Here is a 20,745-nt window from a genome sequence, read left to right as displayed (position 1 = left end):
CCAAAGAAACGTGAGTGAAGTGCTGTGTCATTTGTAGATAGAAGCATGTCATTGGTAGGTTAAGGAGCCTGGAATGTTGAGTTGACATCTATAGGTGTAGGAAAGCTGTCCTTGAAGTTCATTTGTACCCAGGAGTGTACTTTTTGAAAGCAAGAAATAAGCTTTCGTCATGTTGAGTTATTGAGATTTGGGGATCTTTTTTTTTTTTTTTTTTTTTTGCTGTAGCTCAACTTAGCATTTCCTGACTAATAGAATATATCATCTAGTGTACTTGAGGGAGAAACACTTTTACTAATAAAAATTTTACTAATGGCCCATTTCATTGACAAATATTTTGTTATTGAAATTAAAATACATTCCTCTACTGACAGCCTATTATTCTTCCAGTAATTCAGTCTCAAAATCTTAGGTTTATCTGTGACTTCTCAATCCTGCTCTTCCCGTTTAATGATTTATTAAATTCTACTGATGTCAGAAATGAAAATGGAAAATCTGGAAAACAACTAAGTGTGATTCTAATTCCTATTCTTTAATTTGCTAACAAATGTTTTGGGAGCAAGAGGCTTAACATCCGTGTGTTTTTGTATATTATTAACATGAAAGTTGGGCTATAGTATCTTAAAACTAATTATCAGATTTAATATTACATGACATTTTGGAATGTTCTCAAATGAGGTTTTTATTGTGTGTGTGTGTGTGGGGGGGAGGATTTATTTTGTTACAGCTCTCCATCAGCTCGTGTTCTGGCTTCTTTCCCACCCTGCATTTAGTATGTAGCTTTCCATCGTATATCTCACATTTATGTACTGGAAAAGACTAACTCTCCTCTATTACACAGACCACTTGGTAAATGCTATGGGCCTTGTAGAGCTGAATTTTTAAAAATCTGTAATTTTTTTTCAACTTTCACATAGGTTTTGAAACCACAGCTCTGGGGCAGAAATAATAAACGTCTGCCATTGTCCCAGCACATGTGTCTGTGACATCAGTCATTGATGGTTTTGCTATCCCTGATGTAACGGAAAAAAGTCCATCATAAACTAGTGTTTCAGAGTTACCTGGGTGGCTCCGTCGGTTGTGTGCCTTCAGCTCAGGTCGTGATCCCAGAGTCCTGAGATCAGTCCCGCCTGGGGCTCCCTGCTCCACGGGGTGCCTGCCTCTCCCTCCACCTCTGCCTCCCTCTCTCTCTGTCTGTCATGAATAAATAAAGTCTTAAAAAAATAAACTAGTGTTCCAAGTCTCCACAACCAAGCTATACATTTTCCTTCTCAACTAACTCACCCCTGTGATCTGTTTCATTTTCCATAAGGAGTTTGTTGTGACTTTAAGTTCTCACTTCTTACTCCCTCCATCTAAAATGATTCTATGAAAAAAAAAAGTCACACATATTCCTCCAACACAAACTCAGATTTCCTGTACACCCACCGCCTTCTCCAGCCATACCAGCTATCCTTGTTGGTACCTTTCTAAAAATGTTTGCTAGTATTTCCTTCTTTCTGAGTTCCACCCCCTTTGACTGTAGTTGTATCTCTAGAATTTACAGTCAGAATATATACATAGAAGTATATAATTACTATTAGTTTAGGTAGGATTTTAAAACAAATATTTTATTAATCACAGCTGCACTCATTGATTAGAAATGTGGGAGAATTCATACACACAAAAAACATTTATTCAGTCTGCTGATGTTCTTTGGTGCACCTAGGAATTGCACCTTGAAAGGAATCTGTGACACCCCACTAATCAATGACCACAGTGAGGAAGCTCATGGTGCTTTCCTTTCTTATTGGGTTATATTTCTTTAGGTTGAACCTCACCTTATATTTTTGGGGCAACCACCTTCCCCAGCCTCCTGGCACCATCCTTAGCTAACAGATTAAAGTTAGCCAGATAGGAAAAAGAAAAGTGACTTGTTTTACTAAAATACTGCTGCTGGCACACTGTTTACAAATACTGTAATATGTACCAAATGCCAAAAAAGTAAGGATAAAGGCAAGGCAAGAATGTTTCTTCTCAGTGCTTCCCAAAGTGTGATCCTTGGACTGGTGTCTGGCTGTGGCAAGAAAAGTACAGAAGTGGACAGTAAACGTTTGGAAGCTTTGGTATTAATTTTCTTGTTATTCTTTTTCTTTTTTTTTTAAATAAAAGTTTATTTATTTATATGAGGGGGAGGGGCAGAGAGAGAGGGAAGAGAATCTTAAGCAGACTGTGCTGAGAGCATGGCGCCTGATGTGAGGCTGAATTTCACAACCCTGAGATCATGACCTGAGCCAAAACCAAGAGTCGGCTGCCTAACCAACTGTGCCTTGCACCCAGGCACCTCTCTTATTCTTTTTCTGAAAATGTTCGTTTCAGTGTTATTTCTTTGGCTGTTGAATCCAATAATTAAAATCTAGGCTTGTAGCTTATATGTCTTTGCTTGTTTTTTTTTATTTCACTTACTATGAATCATTTTTATTTTATTTTGCAAAATTACACATCCTTGACTGATTGGAAATCAAAAACAAAATAAATTGGTCCTTCACTACAGACCGTTTGATAATTATCTATCTGTCAATTTACCTATCTATCCATCCATCCATCTTGATTTTGTCTAGATCTCTTTCCTATATGCTTAGGGCCCTAACTAGCATTCATTAAAATCCATATTTTGATTCTTTTATGAAGACAGGAAATATTCTGTCTTGCAGATTTCTCTTAGAGATAAATTAGTTTAATAATTATGTAGTAGTTTCTCAGCTTTTAAGTCAGGGGACTGAAATAATCTTACCTTTCCTCCTCAGTGTGCCATTATATTTAGAAAAATGAAGAAAACTGAATAGTAAATAAAACACTGACTGTCCAAACTTTTGAATTTCTTGCATTAAGTTAGCTGTAACTTTAAATCATAAATATTATGAAACATGGATTCTTGTCCAAGAAGAATGAATAATAACTATTATATCCTCAGAACAGATGATACATTGTGCTCAAAAATAGATTTCCATCCACAAATGCTGGCATTTAGAGGTTACCAGCTGTATTTAGGTAGAGGAGCTATAAAGCCCATTACAGGAATATAATTTTAGAGTTGCTGAGGTCATATGGGGATTTGGTTCGCCTACATTTTCATTTAAATTATATCCACAAGTAATGCCATTGTGAATGAAGTTATATCATTAAAAGTGTCAGACACTTTAGACTCCATTTTCATATGCCCTATTATATGAAGACCTGCAACTTGGAATTCTCTCCAGATTAATCTGAGAAGAAAATATAGCTCTCATTCTGAATACATCCCAGAAGGGATTAAGTGACCTGATTTCAAGAAAAAAATGGAACAAGCTATGCAATGACTAATTTGCCTCCCAGTAAAATGAAAGTGACAAACAACAATTTTATTCATAATAGAAGTTTACCCCAAAGCAGACTTTTCTGCTAACTCTGGCATATTCTATTTGCAAAATATTTTTAATGTATCTCATGTCATGTGCCTCTGTTTGTGAATTCAGGTTTTCTCCTTGCAGGAGCATAAAATCTAACAGCTATTTTAAAGTAAAGATTTGTAGAAGGCATAAGAAACATATGACAAAACACATATTTTTCCTGGAAAGTAGGAACTCTGATTCTCTCACCCTCTAGGATGAATATCATAGTTCTCTAGTGAATTTTATCAATAGATTTGTATTTAATATGCAATTTATTTTTTATATTGAACATACTCTGATTTAATAGCAAGATGAAAACAAATAATTGTGACACCTTTCCCACTGAAGCAAAATTCTCAATATACAGAATGATTTATTTAGGAAACCTACTAATTGAAAAATAAGTATGTGACTAGTGGTGTCCCCTCTTTTTGCCCTATCATCTGGAACTGTCTAAAGTAATTTATTTTATTTTTTGGCTCAGCAGTTTGGTGCCGCCTTCGGTCCAGGGCATGAACCTGGAGAACCAGGATCGAGTCCCAGGTCGGGCTCCCTGCAGGGAGTCTGCTTCTCCCTCTGCCTGTGTCTCTGCCTCTCTCTCTCTCTCTCTCTCGTGTGTCTTTCATGAATAGATAAATAAAATCTTTGAAAATAAAATAAATAATTTATTTTATTTTAAAGATTTATTTATTTATTTATTTATTTGGGAGTGTGTGTGCATGTGTGTGAATCGGGGGAGGGGCAGAGGGAGAGGGAGAGAGAGAGAATCTGAAGCAGAATCTCCATGGAGCATGGAGCCCAATGTGGGGCTTGATCCCATGACCCTGAGATCGCGACCCAAGCTGAAACCAAGAGTCCAATGCTCAGCTGACTGAGCCACCCAGGCACCCCTACAGTAATTTATTAATACGAAATGTTGAGATGCCTTACTGATGATTTCATTTCAGTATAATAAAACGAATGAAGTACTAGTTAGTCCTGATTTAATAGTTTTAAAATAAATTATTTTAATCTTTTGATTTGGAAAATTACTGCTCTCTCCCAAGACTTTCTCCCGATTAAGAAATTTTATATCATTACTTTTAAGTGAGAACTTTGAAAATTGTAATCATTTTTAAAAATTCATTAGAGTCTTTCAAGAAAAAAGGAACACAAAAAAAGTGAGAAAGAACAGACCAAAATAGGACATCAAGTTCATATTTTAGTCTGAAATTTTATTTCTGAATATATTGAAAAATTGCCTCATCCTTCTAGTACTGGTATCAGGAGTGGGGTAATAATACCTGACAGGCTCACTAAAATCTGGATTTATCATTATTTGACATTTTCAAGTGCTTTCTGATTTTTTCCTAATGACACTATTAAATGTTTTAAATGTGGTAGTGATTAAAGACGGAGTTTAAGCAGTACCTAATGCCTTGTCAGTCAGCACCTTTGATATATCTCAATATCAAGCAGGTATTTCTAATATGGAATCTGATATAATCAAGGAGTGAGATGCTAAACTAGAAGAAAGAAAAGTTGAGAGTCTGGGGAAAGAAATCCAAACTCATCATCATTTTACTCTGTCTTGTCATAGAAAATGACATGCTTTGAAAGTGATCCCTAGGAGAAGACAAATCCTGAGTGTAACAATGAGATTTCAGGAACATGGAGAAACTGAATTGATGGCTGAAATGTGAAATCTCACTCGGTCAACATTCCTTATAGGAGCTCCCTGCTGGGTCTTGAGAGTCTTGTCACATGTGTGGTTATGCCTGGAGAAATGTATGTGTTCTATGCTGTGCATTGCATATAAACATGAAATTCAATATCTTATATTTAAACCTGAAAAAAGAACAGAGCAACTCATGCATTTATCTGAAACTATAATAAGAAAGATTTTCTATCTTATTGCTGCTTACTTTGAATTATGGCTTCTTTACCTGAACTTTCAACAATCCCATCCTCCCCAATCCCAGAATACCATATAGATATAGATATAGATATAGATATAGATATAGATATAGATATAGATATAGATATAGGTAGAATGTGTGGGCATGTCCTAAAAAAAAACTTCACTCAAAATGCCTTGTTGTTTTGTTGTCTTTGGAGATAATTGTTCAAATGAAAGAGGTTTTGTTTTCTTTTTTCTCCTTTCTTTTTTCTCTTTTCCGTGTCCATTCTGGGAAGCTATTTTATGCAATCACTAGCTAAAACTGTAAGTAATTTCACCTTCCATTTTAGAACTTCTGAACCAAATGTGCATTTCTGTCCCATTTTCCCTCAAGTAAATTCCACAAAGATATATTCAAAAGGATTTAACCAGATGAGGAAAGAATGGAAAAGCTAGGGAAGTCCATTTTTGGATCACAAATTACTAAGGCTGAAGTAGCAGCAAGGACATACGTAAGAGAATGCGTACTTCTCTCTTCAGGATGCGGCACACATATCGCAATACGTAGTAGAGATTCCTTAACACTGAGCCTAAGAATCAAATCTGGGCAAGGTTATGGAATAAGCAACATTGTCTTTTTCTTCAGTATGTACCCCATTGGGGGTTGTGGCTTTTCCTCTCATTTCCCTCTGTGAGTCCACATTCCTTTTTTCTCTCCTCTGTCCTTCATACACATCCTTAAACATAAATCTAAAAATCTGCTTCTAAATTGTTTCCACTCTCACACATTAGAGGAAATATGAATACTTACTGAGAAGCATTTCTTGCAGGAATGGTGATGGTTTAACAGGCATCGAGGTTAAAAGTAAGGAAGAAAACTGTGGAGTCCTGGCCTCCATGGTGGGGGAAAAGTTGGCAGGGCTGAGATCAGTGGGATTTCACAACCCCTTTAGCTGAATCCATTATCTTCTATTTTTGAGTGAGATTCTTTTCCGCTAGACATTATTACTAGCACTGGCTAAAGGAAATAACCTAGTTCACTGTGCTTCCACAAATAGTAGACATTATCCACAATGAATGTTTCCATCAACTCGTTTATTTTATTTTATTTTATTTTATTTTTTATTTTTTATTTTTATTTTTTGTTTTTACCCGAGGAGTTTACTTGAGCAGACCTGGGCACCCCCTGAGAGGAGGTGTTGGGCCTCTTGGTGGTGAAGCGTGGCTGGTGCTGAGGACGCAAGACCCGGTGGGGCCGTGGGGCTCGATCCCGCGGCCGTGGAGGGGCTGGCGGCTGCCCCGCGGGCGGCTCTTGCTGGCTGCAGTCTCCTCCCGCGTCACGATCTGGATCGAGTGGGCCCGGGCGCGGTGTCGGGCCCCGGGGCCCGGGAGCACCGGGCGACGGCGCCTGCGGGGGGCAGGTCCCGGGACTCCCGCTACACCGCGGGTGCCACTGCGCGAATCACAGCGCAGCCAGATGCCCACGTCCGTCACCCGCAAGGGGGGTTTCTCGGACACCTGTGCACAGTAGACAGTTTCTCCAGAAGACTTCTGCATCTTCTCCAGTTGAGACACAAAGTACCAGAGGCGGGACTTGGCGACAACATGATTAGGTGCCAAGATTCGCGTCCGATCCAGGGGCGGAGTGAAGTGAAGCGCTTAGGGGTGGGCAGCCCGCGCCCCTCCACCTGGTACTCTCGTGGCCTGCCGAGGCCTTCAGAGCGTGCGCGCCAGAAAGCCCATCGACTCATTTAAGTGGCTTTTTTTTTCCCCACTGAGCATAGAGGGGAAAAGAGGGAAAGTAGAAATCAGAAGTCTCAGAGTTGCTCCTCTGCAAAGCTTCTTCCATATTAGTTCGTTTAAGCCTCATTAAAGATTCATAAAGTGAGAATTACTATGTTTTCTTAAAAAATAACAGCAAGTGTTATTTATTGATCTTCTATATGACAGCCAATTTCCAGTTTACTTATTTAACTCTCGTACCAACCTTGTTGGAAATCAACCTTATTAGTACCCCTGTTTTCCAGACAAGGAAATGTGCAGGATCATTGCACTTATCCTGTTGAAGTGTAAATAGCTGGGGTTATAGGCCCATTTGCATTTTTCATAGGATTAAAAAATAGACAGTAATTATATAGATGGGAAGTGGGTAAGCTGAAATGTGAACTAAGGTTTGCATTGACCCCAAGCTAATGGCAATGATACTGTGGTTATGTTGAGAATGAATGCGAATGTGAGATATACAGATATACATATAATTTTAGAGAGATATCTAATATCTATATACCTATATATATTAGAGAGAGAAAGAGTGCATGAGAGGGGGAGGAGCAGAGGGAGAGAGAGAGAGACAGAACCTCGAGCAGACTCTGCACTCAGTGCAGAGTCCGATGTGGGGCTTGATCTCACATTGAGATCATGACCTGAGCTGAAATCAAGAGTCAGACATTTAACTGGCTGAGCCCTCAGGCACCCTGGAATATATATATATATATATATATATATATATATATATATATATATATATCTTTTTTATCAATCTTTTCTAACTTTCTAAATTCTTAGCCTTTTTTCTCTGAACTAATAAATGATCAATTTAAAAATAGAGAAATAAGGGATGCCTGGGTGGCTCAGTAGTTGAGCAATCGCCTTCAGCCCAGGGCATGATCCTGGGGTCCTGGGATCGTGTCCCACATGAGGCCCCCTGTAGGGAGCCTGCTTCTTCCTCTGCCAATATGTCTCCTCTCTCTCTGTGTCTCTCATGAATAAATAATATCTTTTAAAAAACGGAGAAATAAAAGGATAAAAGAAAGGAAGGAAAGCATGAGAGCAGATATTTCTACAAACAAAACCAGAACACCATTAGGCTATAAGAGGAATAAGGCATACAAGCTTGGATAAAGACTAATCAGTAACACCTGTCTATGGAATACTGATGAAGTGGTAGGCATTACATTTTGTTAGATTTTCACACAAGCCTCCCATAATTCTGTAAAACAGACATTATTATCTCCATTTAACACAAGACAGCAATAGGTGTTAATTTATCCAAAGCCAAACTTGTAGTAGGATTCTGGGTGTACACACCAGCTTTTTAAAGGCTATTTGATAGGCATCTCTTTCCATCTTTCCTCCTAGGCTCAGATATCAATTCTCTCTTTTTAAGGAAATATGGCAGTCCTAGGAAAGAGTTCTGCTGATTTGGACTCCAACTGGTTGAGACAATATCATTTTCCTTTGGGCAAAAGTAGGAGAGGAGGAGAGGCTCTTGCTTTCCTGAGAGACAGGTGAGAGTACAGGGACCTGAGGCTGCCAAAGGGACAGAGTGGGGAGCTCGGAATGCACTGCCCTGCCAGTCCAGGACTATGGGAAGCACAGCTAACCAGGTCATCTCAATGGAATTTGTTGGTTTGGAAAGATTAGAAAATAGAGATTAAAATATTTAGGATAAAAAAATTATTGTAACATAATATTCCATTTCAGAATGGAATGCTTTTAGTTCTATAAGTGATATCCCATATTTAATCTTTGATAAATATACTTCTGTAGTTTGTCTCTAAGCAGGCCTTCTCGTATTGGTTGTTTTTGCTTACTCTAAACTGAAGAGACTCTTCCCCTGAAGAGCTGTTTATAGGAAATCCAATTTGGAAAGAAGGTGCCATAAAAATAAACATATGGAAAAGATATTTTAAGAAAACATGCATAAAAAGCAAGTAAGCAAGGGAAGCAATATTAATATCAAGAAAAAATTAAAAGTGAAAATATTAAGACCAAAGAAATCTGATACAATCATTGATAAAATACATAGCTCCCAGTAATGATGTAACAGTCCAATATTATAGATTAGAAATACATAGGGCAGTTAGCTATACTTCAGTTAAAAAAAAAAGAAATATCTGAGGCAAAACTATTAGAACTACAAGAAAATTTAAAAATATATATATAGTGAATTATTTTATTTATTTATTTATTTTTAAGATTTTATTTATTTATTCATGAAAGACACAGACAAAGCAGAGACGTAGGCAAAGGGAGAAGCAGGCTCCAGGCAGGAGGCCTAATGTGGGACTCGATCCTGAGACCGCGGGATCATGCCCTGAGCCAGGGGCAGGTGCTCAACCGCTGAGCCACCCACGCATCCCAGCGAATGATTTTATATACCAGTCCATTTTTCTAGATCAAATAGACACAAAAATAAATCTAAATACAGAGGATTTGAATGAACTCATTGATATAATTGAACGAACAGATACTGAGCAGTATTCTGAATAGATAAATGCATAGAGTAGATTGAATATGACAATAAAGTGTGTATATTGAAATGATCAGAGTAAAAGTGGGGTCAGTAGACCCTTACAGTTTATGTGCTAAGCACATCTCCAATTCATAATGAATATACAAATGAACCAAGTACGCCTTATTTCAGGAATATGAAAATATTTCAATATTAAGAAATTGATTAATATGAATTACTTTTTTAATAATACAATGAAAACAAAATTATATAGTTATTTTGATGTTTAACAACATTCACTTGATGAATTTCAGCATATGCCTCAATTTAAAACATAGTTCTTTAGACTAGGATTAAAAGAATACACCATCAAAATGAGTTTTAAAAATCACCATCAAACCATCAGTGTTGGCATTCATTCCTCCTAATGATAGTACACAAAGAGCAGCACCTCCTGTAGCATTAGGGGAGTAATAAATAATATAATTTCCTTTATTGTTGCCATACCTTACCTTTTAAAAAAGATATTCCATTTAATGTAATTAAGATAGCAAACATAAATCACTGATAAGTCATTGATGAAGGGGAGACACAATTATTATTTGCAGATGATTTGATTGTCCACCTCAGGAATCCAAGAACAATGATAAACAAACACTTGAACTTACAAAAGGGCTCAGTAATTTTCCTAGGTACCAAATCAATTGGTTGAAACCCTATAGCTTTCTTCTATAGCGAAAATAACTGGTCAGAAAATAAAATAGAAAACAACAAAAGATCTCATTCACAGTATTAGTAAAAACAGAAACTACCTTGACATAAGCAAGAAATATTCAGGTTCTATTTTTTTAAAAAAAGAAAACTATGACAACCTAAAATACATAACAAAAGAGAGTTAAATGGAAACATCCACAAAGTTCTACACGGAAAGACTCAATGCAGTTAAGTTTCAGATCATTCCAAAAGAATTCTAAAAGTTAATGTAATTGCAAAATTATGCCAAATCAGGTTAGAAAATGACTAAAATTCTTGAGATTTACTTGCAAGAATAAAAAGATAGGAATTCCAAAATTATTTTTAGAAAAGCTGAATAATAGGTGCACTGACAGCAATTGTCAAAATAAAGTAAAAAAAAATCTTTTTAAATAATGTACTCACTTCAGGAATATGTAGAGCAAATTAGAGAAATAAGAAAACCTAGAATAAACTTCAAAATTGAAGCTGAAAGAATCCAGTGATTTTCTATAGGCTTAGATTGTCCTCTTAGAGTTGTATGCTTGAATATGAAATCAAACCCTTGTTCAAAATGAAGTGCTGCTATATTGTTTTGTTTCCTTTGTGCATTTATTTCTTCTAGAGAAATAGACACATGTATCGATCATCAGCATTGTTATTGTTATCATAGCTAACTTGTATTTAATGCTTCCTAGTTGTGTCAGAAAGTATTCTAAGCACATTAGATATATTGTGTCATTTAATCAACATAATACCTTTATGAAGTTGATATAATTATTTGTCACAATTTACAGATAAAGATATTGAGACTTTAATAGTTGTAGTAAATGCCCATAGAGAGTGATGCTGAGGCCAGGATGCAAGCACAGGCAATCTGGTATCAGAGCCCAGGTTCTTAAGAATTGAACTCTAATTTCACATGTACACCTGTGCTTATATTTGTAAGTGTTATTAAGTAGTAGGCCAAAGTCATGACATAGATGCACTAAAATAGCAATGCCAATATTCTTTTGGAAGAGATCATTTTATTTTCTTTACACCTGAATATTTAAAAAAATAGTAAACATTATTAAATTAAAATTTAATACAATGTAATGTATTAAATTAAATTAAAATTTAATTACATTAAAAAATATGTAGTAAACATTACAATTATAACTATGGAAAAGTACTTTTAAAAGGTGACTTCAGCCTGGTGATTTCTTTAATGACTAGCTAAGACAAGCCTACCAAATCTGTACCATTCGACTCATTAGCTCTCTAATTCAAGAAATCATCTACTTTTTCCACAGTGGCTACCAGAAATGTTGCTGCTCTTTATTGCCACTATAACTGCCACCACAATTTGAATAGCTAAAATGTTCCATCTCTAGCAAATGCTTTATCTACATGACATCAAGTATTTTTTATTATTATTCCCATTTTACAGAAAATGAACTAAAGCATGGAGTCTTGCCCAGGGTGGTACTAGCACATAGTTGGAATAGACAAGGTCGCATCCAGGTTTTGCTCAGCTCCATAGCCTCTACTATTCTGCAGTGCTATTTCACAAAGTTTTCAACTGGGCCAGAAGGAAATCCTAGAGGCTAAAACTAGTGTTTTAATAACTCATTGGTTGTCATTAAATTTATGCGCACATGCAATTACCTTGTTCAAATACAGCAAAAAAAAAAAAAATTAAGAGTCATTTTTTTTATTATGTGCAAACTTGGTCTCTTCTTAGTATTTGTGCATATTCCTTTTCTCTTCCAATAATTTGAGAAAAATCACATTATTCTCAAAAGTCTTGATCAAATTTTTGGAGGAAATAATTGAGAGGATATGGCAGGCAGTTATTCTGAGAATTGAACCTAGGTAATCAGAGGCTCCTCACTTCCTTTCCTGTCCTTGGAATGTTAAGTTCTACCTGTCATTCCGCCACTAGGAGCCATTTCAAGGATGCAGCTTTAAGAGAGTAGTGTGTGGTTGAGACCATCTTGTTGGTTATATGTGACTGAATCCAGTATGTCCTCTATATTAACTTTAAAGATTCTGGTGGAGAGGTCTGGAAATCTACTCATCTTGTGGCTGCTTAAGACAAGCTTCCTATATAAGTTCTGGTACTTATTAAATCTGCCACCTACCAATCTGTAGTGGTCTGCCTTTTTGTTTGAGCTCTCTTTGCCCTCCATGTACAGGGGGCCAATTTAGGAACCAACACAAACACAGATACTTGGTCTTCTCTGTCCATTCAAAAAGATGTTCCATATATCAAGAAACGACATTTTTATTTGATTGGTATGTATTTATTGAATGTCTACTATGTGTTAGATACTGTGCTAGGCATGGAGAATAGAATAGTGTTTTATTAGGGGAATGCTGGCTGCCACAACAGATAAACTCTTAAATCTTTGTGGCTTAACACAATGAGAAGCCCAATATGGGTGTTTTGGATTGAGAAAATTTCCTCCTGTTTGTGATTCAGTTTCCCCTGTCTTCAAAACATGGTTTCCAAGATCTTCTCTGTTCAGTCATTTTAAGGAAAAAGACTACAGAGTATTGCATATCATTTTAAATTGGCCTGTTCTTGAAGTGGTCTATATCACGTTTGCCCACATTCCACTGGCCAGAACTGAGTCAGATGCACCAAATTGGTTAGGAAATGGAGACTAGCCATGTGCCCAAAGAATTAAGAAAACATCCTTTCTTCCTGCTCATTTGCCGCTCATAGTATCATTGGAAAGGAGGATGTTAACTTGATGACATATAAAACCAATGGACAATTTCAACCATAGCAATTATTTTAATGAAGACTATGGTGCTAGGAGGGCGTATTACTTATAGGTTTTGATCTAATTAGAGAAACCAAGAAGGCTTCCCTGAGGGAGTAAACTTGGATCTCAAGGATGGGCAGGTGAAGAAAGGAGGGAAGAGTGCAAGGGCCCTGGTGAGGAGAGCCTATGGTGAGCAGGTGAGATGAGGAAACAAAGAGAGAGGCTAGATGAAGCTGGAGGAGTCCTAACCTATAGGGCCAGTGAGAGTCTAAATCCTTTCCAATGGACAATGCAGAACAACTGAAGTGTCAAGATTGATATCTTGAAAAAAATCACTCTGGCTGCATTGTGAAAATGCATTGGTGTTGGGGGAAAATAAATGTAAGGAGGCCTTTGGGGGAGGCTGTTGTAGAGGGCTAATGGCTTTGATATAGGAGGTGGAAGTGGGAAGAAGTAAAAAAAAAAAAAAAAACACTTAGGAGGTAAATTCCAAAGAATTGGTGATAAACTAGACTTCGCTATTTATCTATTATCCTTTTGCTAGATGATTTGCATCCTTGTAGCTTCTATGCTCATAGATGAATTTTAAAACTGGACAATGTTGCTGGGAAGTGAAAAGCTAGTTTATGTTGCCTTTAGCCAGGCTTAAGCAAACTGAAACAGAGATATGGTTGTTAGCGGCTCAGTAACTTTTGTTATTCTTTTTCAAAATCTTCACCATCTCCCTTTGATTCTACTCTTCCATCCTGGTCTCGGGGTCTGTACAGCTAATTTGTTCCCTGATGTATTATGTAATGCCTATGGGCATTTACATTTCAAAAGAGAATTTTTATTTATCTAGTTAAAAGATATTAACTCAGATAACTAAAATGATGATGACTCGAGTATTTGGGGAAATACGGTACTCAAATCATGCAACACAGATACCACTTTCAGTGGCTTTAATGAATCCATTAAATTTGGTTCTACTGAGGCCTCTTAATTCTGGTGGGAGAAGTTTCTTAAGGCAGCCAAGACCTGGACCTAGAGCTTCCCCAGGATGACTGAGCTGTATGCTGGTTCTGAAATAAGATCTGCAGCTTCATTCTTCTTTACAACATGATACCACAGAGGAGATTTTGAAATCCAGAGGGATAGTCCATTTCTTGCTGAAAATATATGTATGCTAGAATTTAAAAATATTTTTATATATACACAAAAATTAAAATAAACAAAAATATGTATGCTATTTTTATATATGTATACTTAAGGAGGCCACAAACCACTCATGAAAGCTTTATTTATGGATGCCTTTCCACTGTGGTTAAGAATTTGCTGCTCTATTTGAAAGCAGATTATAGAAAGTCATGTTCCTTTCTCTCTTACTCTCCTCTTCTACAGCCAAAAATATGGGAGCAGAACTAAGGTCCTGTGAGGTGACACCTGGTTTATCCCTCTATCTGTGTGTATGTGTGTGGGTGCGTGTCTATATGAGTCAGGCTTTTCACTTAGCCATCTCACCAGATCAGCCCCCAAGACACCCACGCTCACTTTTGAGCAGACATTAAGGCTCAGTAAACACAGACCCTCTAGCTAGAACTGGGGGAAAGAACTAGAATTTAGTTGCTGGCAGATCCATCCTCTTGGCAAAAAAATCCCATGAGCACCTGTTCAAATAGACCTTGAGTGATTTTTAGTCTCTCAACATTTGGCTGACATAAAGAGTATAGTGTGATTCTTCATTTATTTTACAATTCAGAGAGCATCAAATTAAGTTTAATAGTATGAGAAACACATATGCACACATACCTTCTCATCCCCAATTTTAAAAAAGATTTATCACATTCTGGCTAATAATAAACACTTGATTTCAGCTCTTTTTTTTTTTTTAAACAGTGTGGAACTATTTTAGGCCATGCAATGATTATTTAATCATAGGATATAGAGCACTTTTCTTTTTCAAGGAATGTTGTGATACTGCATTTACAGCCTGTAAATGTTTCTGGTCTTTGCATTTAGAGGAGTATCTAGTGGTGTTCCATAATCTTGACTGTGGAGTGTGTATGACAGTAGCAGAAGTTGCACATAGCCTACAAAGTAAGCTAAAGCAGGAGAGTAAGAAGTTTGATATTTAGGTGTTTGGATTCTTGTCTTTGTCATGGATTTTGAAAGACAGGCCAAAGATGTCCTCGCCACTATCCTGAATATTCTCAGAATCCTTGATTATTAACAGACCCTTTTAAGCCTTATGCTAAGCCAGAACAAAATTCATTTTATGACTTTGTCGAACTACCACCAGTGTACTCGGTGAGTGGGTGCCCCATCCAGCTCTTATAACTTTAGCCAGAAAATATCCCCTCCCATTCCCAGTCTCCCTTCATCCAATATATGCCTGGAAGAGGGTTTAGAACATTGGCATCCATATCCTGGGAGGAGGAGGAGAGAACATTTGTTTGACTAGGGCACTGATAGAAAGGACAAGAAAGATAATGAAATGAATCTGCTCTATTTGAGTATCCCAACCATTATTGATCACAGGGAATTTAATAAAATATAGATCTCCACACTGGGTTTTGTGGTGTGGAAGACTGATGCATCAGCATCATTTAGGTTGAAGAAGTTTTTAAGCTTTTTTTTTTTTATCAGTAGAATTTTTTTTAAAAAGTCAGAATTCTGTAAAGAATACCATATGTAGGACAAAACAGAGTTACATTGATTGACCTGATGCTGAAGAGTTTGAGGCCCTTGAACCTCCCACTGGAACCACTTTGAGAAACAACATACTCTTGAACCCTTTGCTTTGAAAGATCCTAGTGTTCAAGAGACAGCAGTGAACATCCAGCTATGATGTAGGAGTGGAGGCAGAGAGGGCAGAGGAAGTATGTCTACATGAAACCATGACCACTGACTACTTCTATAGCAGGGTGTTCGTAAATACAGTGGTATGTTGGCCCAAATATATGTTTGGTTTTCATCAGACAAAGGATTTTTCTCAGGACACAAACCATCAATGGACAAGTTCACTTCAGGAGGGGACATGAGATATGCACTTCCAAATCCAGTCATTTGACTTTGTGGCTTTTCTTTTAGACTTTAGAATGGATCTGCAGTTGGTTACTGACTCAGTTTCTCCTTCCAGCAATTTCTGATTTGCTCTTAGTGAATGGGTAATTATATCTGAAGAAGATATAAATATGGACAAAGAAGAGTCATAACAAAGCTAAGAAGTAAGAATTTCAAAGCTCAGAAGTTACTACGCCGCCACTTCTAGGACAGTGTTTTAAGAGTTGTCCAAAGACCATGGCTGAAGATAACAGAGTGTTAAATCCAAAAAGTTCCTTTGAAAATAGCCTGTGAAATGCTTTTATTTACTGATTTTCTTTCCCTAGTTTACCAAAAGAAAAGTAGAATTTAGTTGTGACATATGAGCATTTGAGTTAGAACATCTTAGTAAGTAAAATGGTATTTGAAAATACAGAATAAGACTGGTGGTGGAATAATAGCTTCTTTCAATTTTTTCCTCCCTGAACCCTGCTGACATGAGGGTGGGGAGGATAGAATAGACAATTAAGAGACCCCAACTAGATACACTGATGATTGCTGAAGCCCATGGCAAAAGACAATAAAGAATATTAGCTAAATATGGGTAAATTTAGGTAAATACAAGGGATGATGTCACAAATAAATACAGAATCACTCAGATTTAAAGCATGATGCAGAAGTCTCTGAAAATAAATTGGAGGATTCTGTGGGAATAATAAAGAAATGGAACATGGTGGGAGTCAGAAAGGGAAAAAGGGTATATTTCTGGAATGTGCTATTTGGCTTGATGCAGCAGTGGTGCAGGGACTGAAGGAAAGACAGTTTGAACATGATGCTATCTTCATGCTGTTCTTTGTTGTGACCTGCATGCTTACTCTAAAGAACTAGCTAAGATAGTATGGATTCATGAGAGGACCTGGCCAAGAGCATCACAGCTATTCATCAGTGTTGACTGTACAGAATGATGCTAACTGGATGTGTGAGTAGTTGTGTATGTATGTGGGGAGAGTGGGTAGGTATTTAAAGTTGATAGAAGCTTTCTAGGGCATAAACTAGAAAATTAGTAGGAAACTGTTCTAAAACAACATAGTGATTTTTACTCTACTGGGTGGCCCAATGGATTATATTCATCTAATCATCCATTGCACATGCCTACCATATAAAGCTATCTGGATGTTTTTAAGAAAATTGGATGTTGGAAGAGTTGCCCCCATTCAAAAATTAGGAAGAAGTCAAAGGTCTCTGCATGGAAAGCAGTCAGAGATTCATTGCATGTTAACAACTGAGTGAACATTTGAGCACAAGCAATGTGCCAAGGTCTGTTCTAGATACTGGGGACAGAGTAAAGCAGATAGAGGAGTCATAGGGCTTACTCTTCAGCAGGGTGAAATGTCCTTTGTCATTTGCAAAGGACAAGTGAAGAATGCTCATGGGAAACTTACTCTGAAACAGAGGGCTCCTTCCAATGAATTACTATGCATCTAGACAGTCAAAGAAATTACAGAGAACTGGGGAACTTACATAAGAGATCAAGCAACAGAAGGAACTAGAAAGCAAGCAGTTGACACTCAAAAACTTAAAACAGAAATAACATGATGCCTGGAAGGATAAGCAGAGTAGAAGCTTATCTCCTACGTGCCATCCCCAGGCAGGAGTTGCTGGGGATCCCCAGCCTGGATGCCGATTATCAGGGAGAAAGAGCCTTAGTGAGGCTGTCGTGGGTCCTACTCGAAGAGTGAGCAGCCTTCAACAGAAGGAGGTGGACGTCTACTGCTGACCTTTCCAGGACTGAGGAAGGAGCCCTGTGAATACACGTGTGTGTTCACTATGAAAATTCATTGAGCTATATATTAGGATTTATGCACTTTTCTATATGGTTGTTTCACTTCAATAGAAAGTTTACTAAAAATAATTGAGGTGTATAGGCAATGATGGGAGAAGAATGAAATTCTTGGCAGAGAACATGAAACAGCATAATTCAATTGCTATGTTTGTATGCAGAGTTGGGGTGGGGAGGGAAAGAGAAAAATAGAGAAGGAAAGAGGAAGAAGGAAGGAGGAGGGCGAGGGAGAGAGAAATGCAGTTCTTTATTCCTAGCATAGTGCATAAAATTCATGGTAATCTATGCTTACAAAATGGAAAGTGATAGGCATAGACGTTCAGAAAATTTTTTTTTAGGTTGCAGGAAATAGAATGACTATGACAAATGAGAGGTGTCAGTTTGAATTTCCTCCATGATAAACCAGTGGTTAAAACTAGTACAAACTTTCAGGTAATGAGAGGCTGTACCTCTCAAGGGAGCCCAGAAGAGAAAGTATAAAAATATTTTGTATCTGGTATTGTCATGGAAAATACCCTAGATGCCTGATTGCAAAGAATAATGAATATCACTTATTAATTCATTTATTCCAGAAATACTTGTTGAGTCTTTACTGTGGGAAAGACCCTATAGGAGATGCAGGACACATATCAGAAAAGATATTGGCAGGAGAGAACTGATGGCAATACAGAATAAAGGTAGAGGAAAAGGCGGGAGATAGTGAATCTTAATCTTAGGATTAAAGGTTTCAGAAAAGCAGGAATGCAAATATGTATAACTGATAAAAGTAATAAGATATTAGCTAGAAGGAAAAACCCTATCTTTGAGAGTACATGAGACCAAGAGAATGACATTTTAAAAGTATTGCATCTGTAACAAAATGCTAAACTCAACATTTCCTATTGTTTTGGAGCCTGGTGGGCTGCACAATATCTATATAGGACAATTATGACAGCCAGGAGCTATCACTATGTCCCTCAGTCTTACCACTTCAGGGAAGAGGGGCAGACCAGCACCTTCTTTCCTTGCCTGATGGTTTCTCAGGCTGCTTATGCCTGCTCTGCTTGCACATATCATAGCAGGTTGGAAGTCCCAGGGAATTAACCACTGCTCACCTACAACAGCTCCAATCAAGGACAGAATGATTGTATAGTGGTGCATAGATACCTCAGTTCCCTCATCCCCAGGTCGGGTAATTCCGAGGTCTGTGTGGTACACTGAGCAGTGTACTGGATTGAAAAACATACTCTGTTCTCCTTCTCACTGTTTTTCTTCCTTGTTCCCAATCTGTGTACTCACATCTTTCCTCACATCTCCCATTGCTTCTAGGGGAACTTAAACTAAGAAAAACATGAAACTAGTTTGTCGACTCTTAACACATCATCCATAAATGGACACAAGGAGATGGAGAGAGGCTGGCAAATGTTGATAGCAAGGATTTAGATGGAGAGAATTGTTTGGAGAGCACTCCCTGCACTGCATGGTGGGGTTGGGGGCAGCAGAAAGGATGAAGTTAAGTGAAAAGGCTGAGGAACGCCACCTGGAAATGGAATTTAAAGGTGGGGAGGCACAGGCACTGATGTGACTGCTAGCTGGAGAAGCAAGAGGGAGAGCAGTTGAATGAGGCCGGACTAAGTTGGGACAGGCAGCAATAGACACAGATGGATACTTCCTGTGAGCCAGCCATGCATCCACAGGAAGGAAAAAAAAACTTAGTTGGGATGCATAGCAGCAATGGTCCTTCTCCTCCTTATTCTCATATCCTTGCAGTGTGCCTTTACAGTGTCTCCTATTGAGGATAGGGTCTATCTCCCCACCCTGTGCATCTGAAAAGGCCTTGTTACTTCCTTCAGCCAGTAAAATTTAGCAAGAATGCCACTGCACCAGTTCCAGTTCTCCAGGTCCCATGAGTTCAGAAGGCCCACACCTTTGTCTATGCCTATGGCCTCAAACATTGATTTTCTCATGGAATCCTATCCAGTGGGCTGCATGATTAGGAATGAACTAGCCTGCTGGAAGATTAAAGACCATATTGACCAGAGTTGAGTCAGCCCAGTTGCTTCAGTCAGATCCTGAGACAGCAGAGCTGACCAAAGATATGTGAGGGAACCCAGGGAGAGCCTCAGACTATCTAACCAAGCCAAACTCACCCCAAATTACTGACCTACAGAATAGGCTAAATAATTACCTCTTGTTATAAGCTACGAATTTGGGGTGTGGTATGTTACACAGCAAATTCTTACTGCCGGAGTGGACATTTTTATTTTATTTTTTAGAGAGAGAGAGAGAGAGAGAGAGAGACAGATAGAAAGCTGGGGGTGGGGGTAGGGGGCAGAAGGAGAGGGAGAGTATCCCAAGCAGACTCCAGGCCCAGCACAGAGCCCAATGTGGGGCTTGATCTCATGACTGAGATGAGAACCTGAGCCAAAATCAAGGGTTGGATGCCCACTATTGTGCCACCTAGGTGCCCCAAGAGTGAACATTTAATATAGATTACATTCAATTTTCTTTTCTATCTAGAAAATGAGACTATTTTTAACTTTCTGAGAGTGAGCTGAAAAATATGTGATTTGCCTAAGAGAATGTCCAGGTCTCAGTGCTAGTCTCATCCCCAGTAATGTCCCTACCAGTTATATGAACTTTATGCAATTTATAGAATCTTACTGAGTTCTAAGCATTTTTACTTTATTGTAAGTCTCTTAAACCTGAGAATCATGACTGATCTATCTTCATAGTGAGATCATATAAGTTTATTATGTGTGTGTGTGTGAGAAATAACTTTGATAATTAAAAACTAGTGAAAAATGTCCTCTCGCCTTATCAAAACAATTTATTTTTCCTATGAAATGATTTCCTGGAGTAGTAACATTTGCTTCACAACATAAAATTTAAAAAAT

At 37.8% G+C, this 20,745-nt stretch overlaps 1 pseudogene; it reads right to left on the bottom strand.

The window, feature by feature from the left end:
- Window positions 1-5,769: 5,769 nt before the first annotated feature.
- On the bottom strand, window positions 5,770-7,037 carry LOC129522485 (60S ribosomal protein L18a-like; annotated as a pseudogene).
- Window positions 7,038-20,745: the final 13,708 nt, after the last annotated feature.

The sequence above is a fragment of the Nyctereutes procyonoides genome, unplaced genomic scaffold, assembly GCF_905146905.1.
Source record: "Nyctereutes procyonoides isolate TBG_1078 unplaced genomic scaffold, NYPRO_anot_genome, whole genome shotgun sequence".
Lineage (NCBI taxonomy): Eukaryota > Metazoa > Chordata > Mammalia > Carnivora > Canidae > Nyctereutes > Nyctereutes procyonoides.
This window is presented reverse-complemented; position numbering and strand designations above follow the sequence as displayed.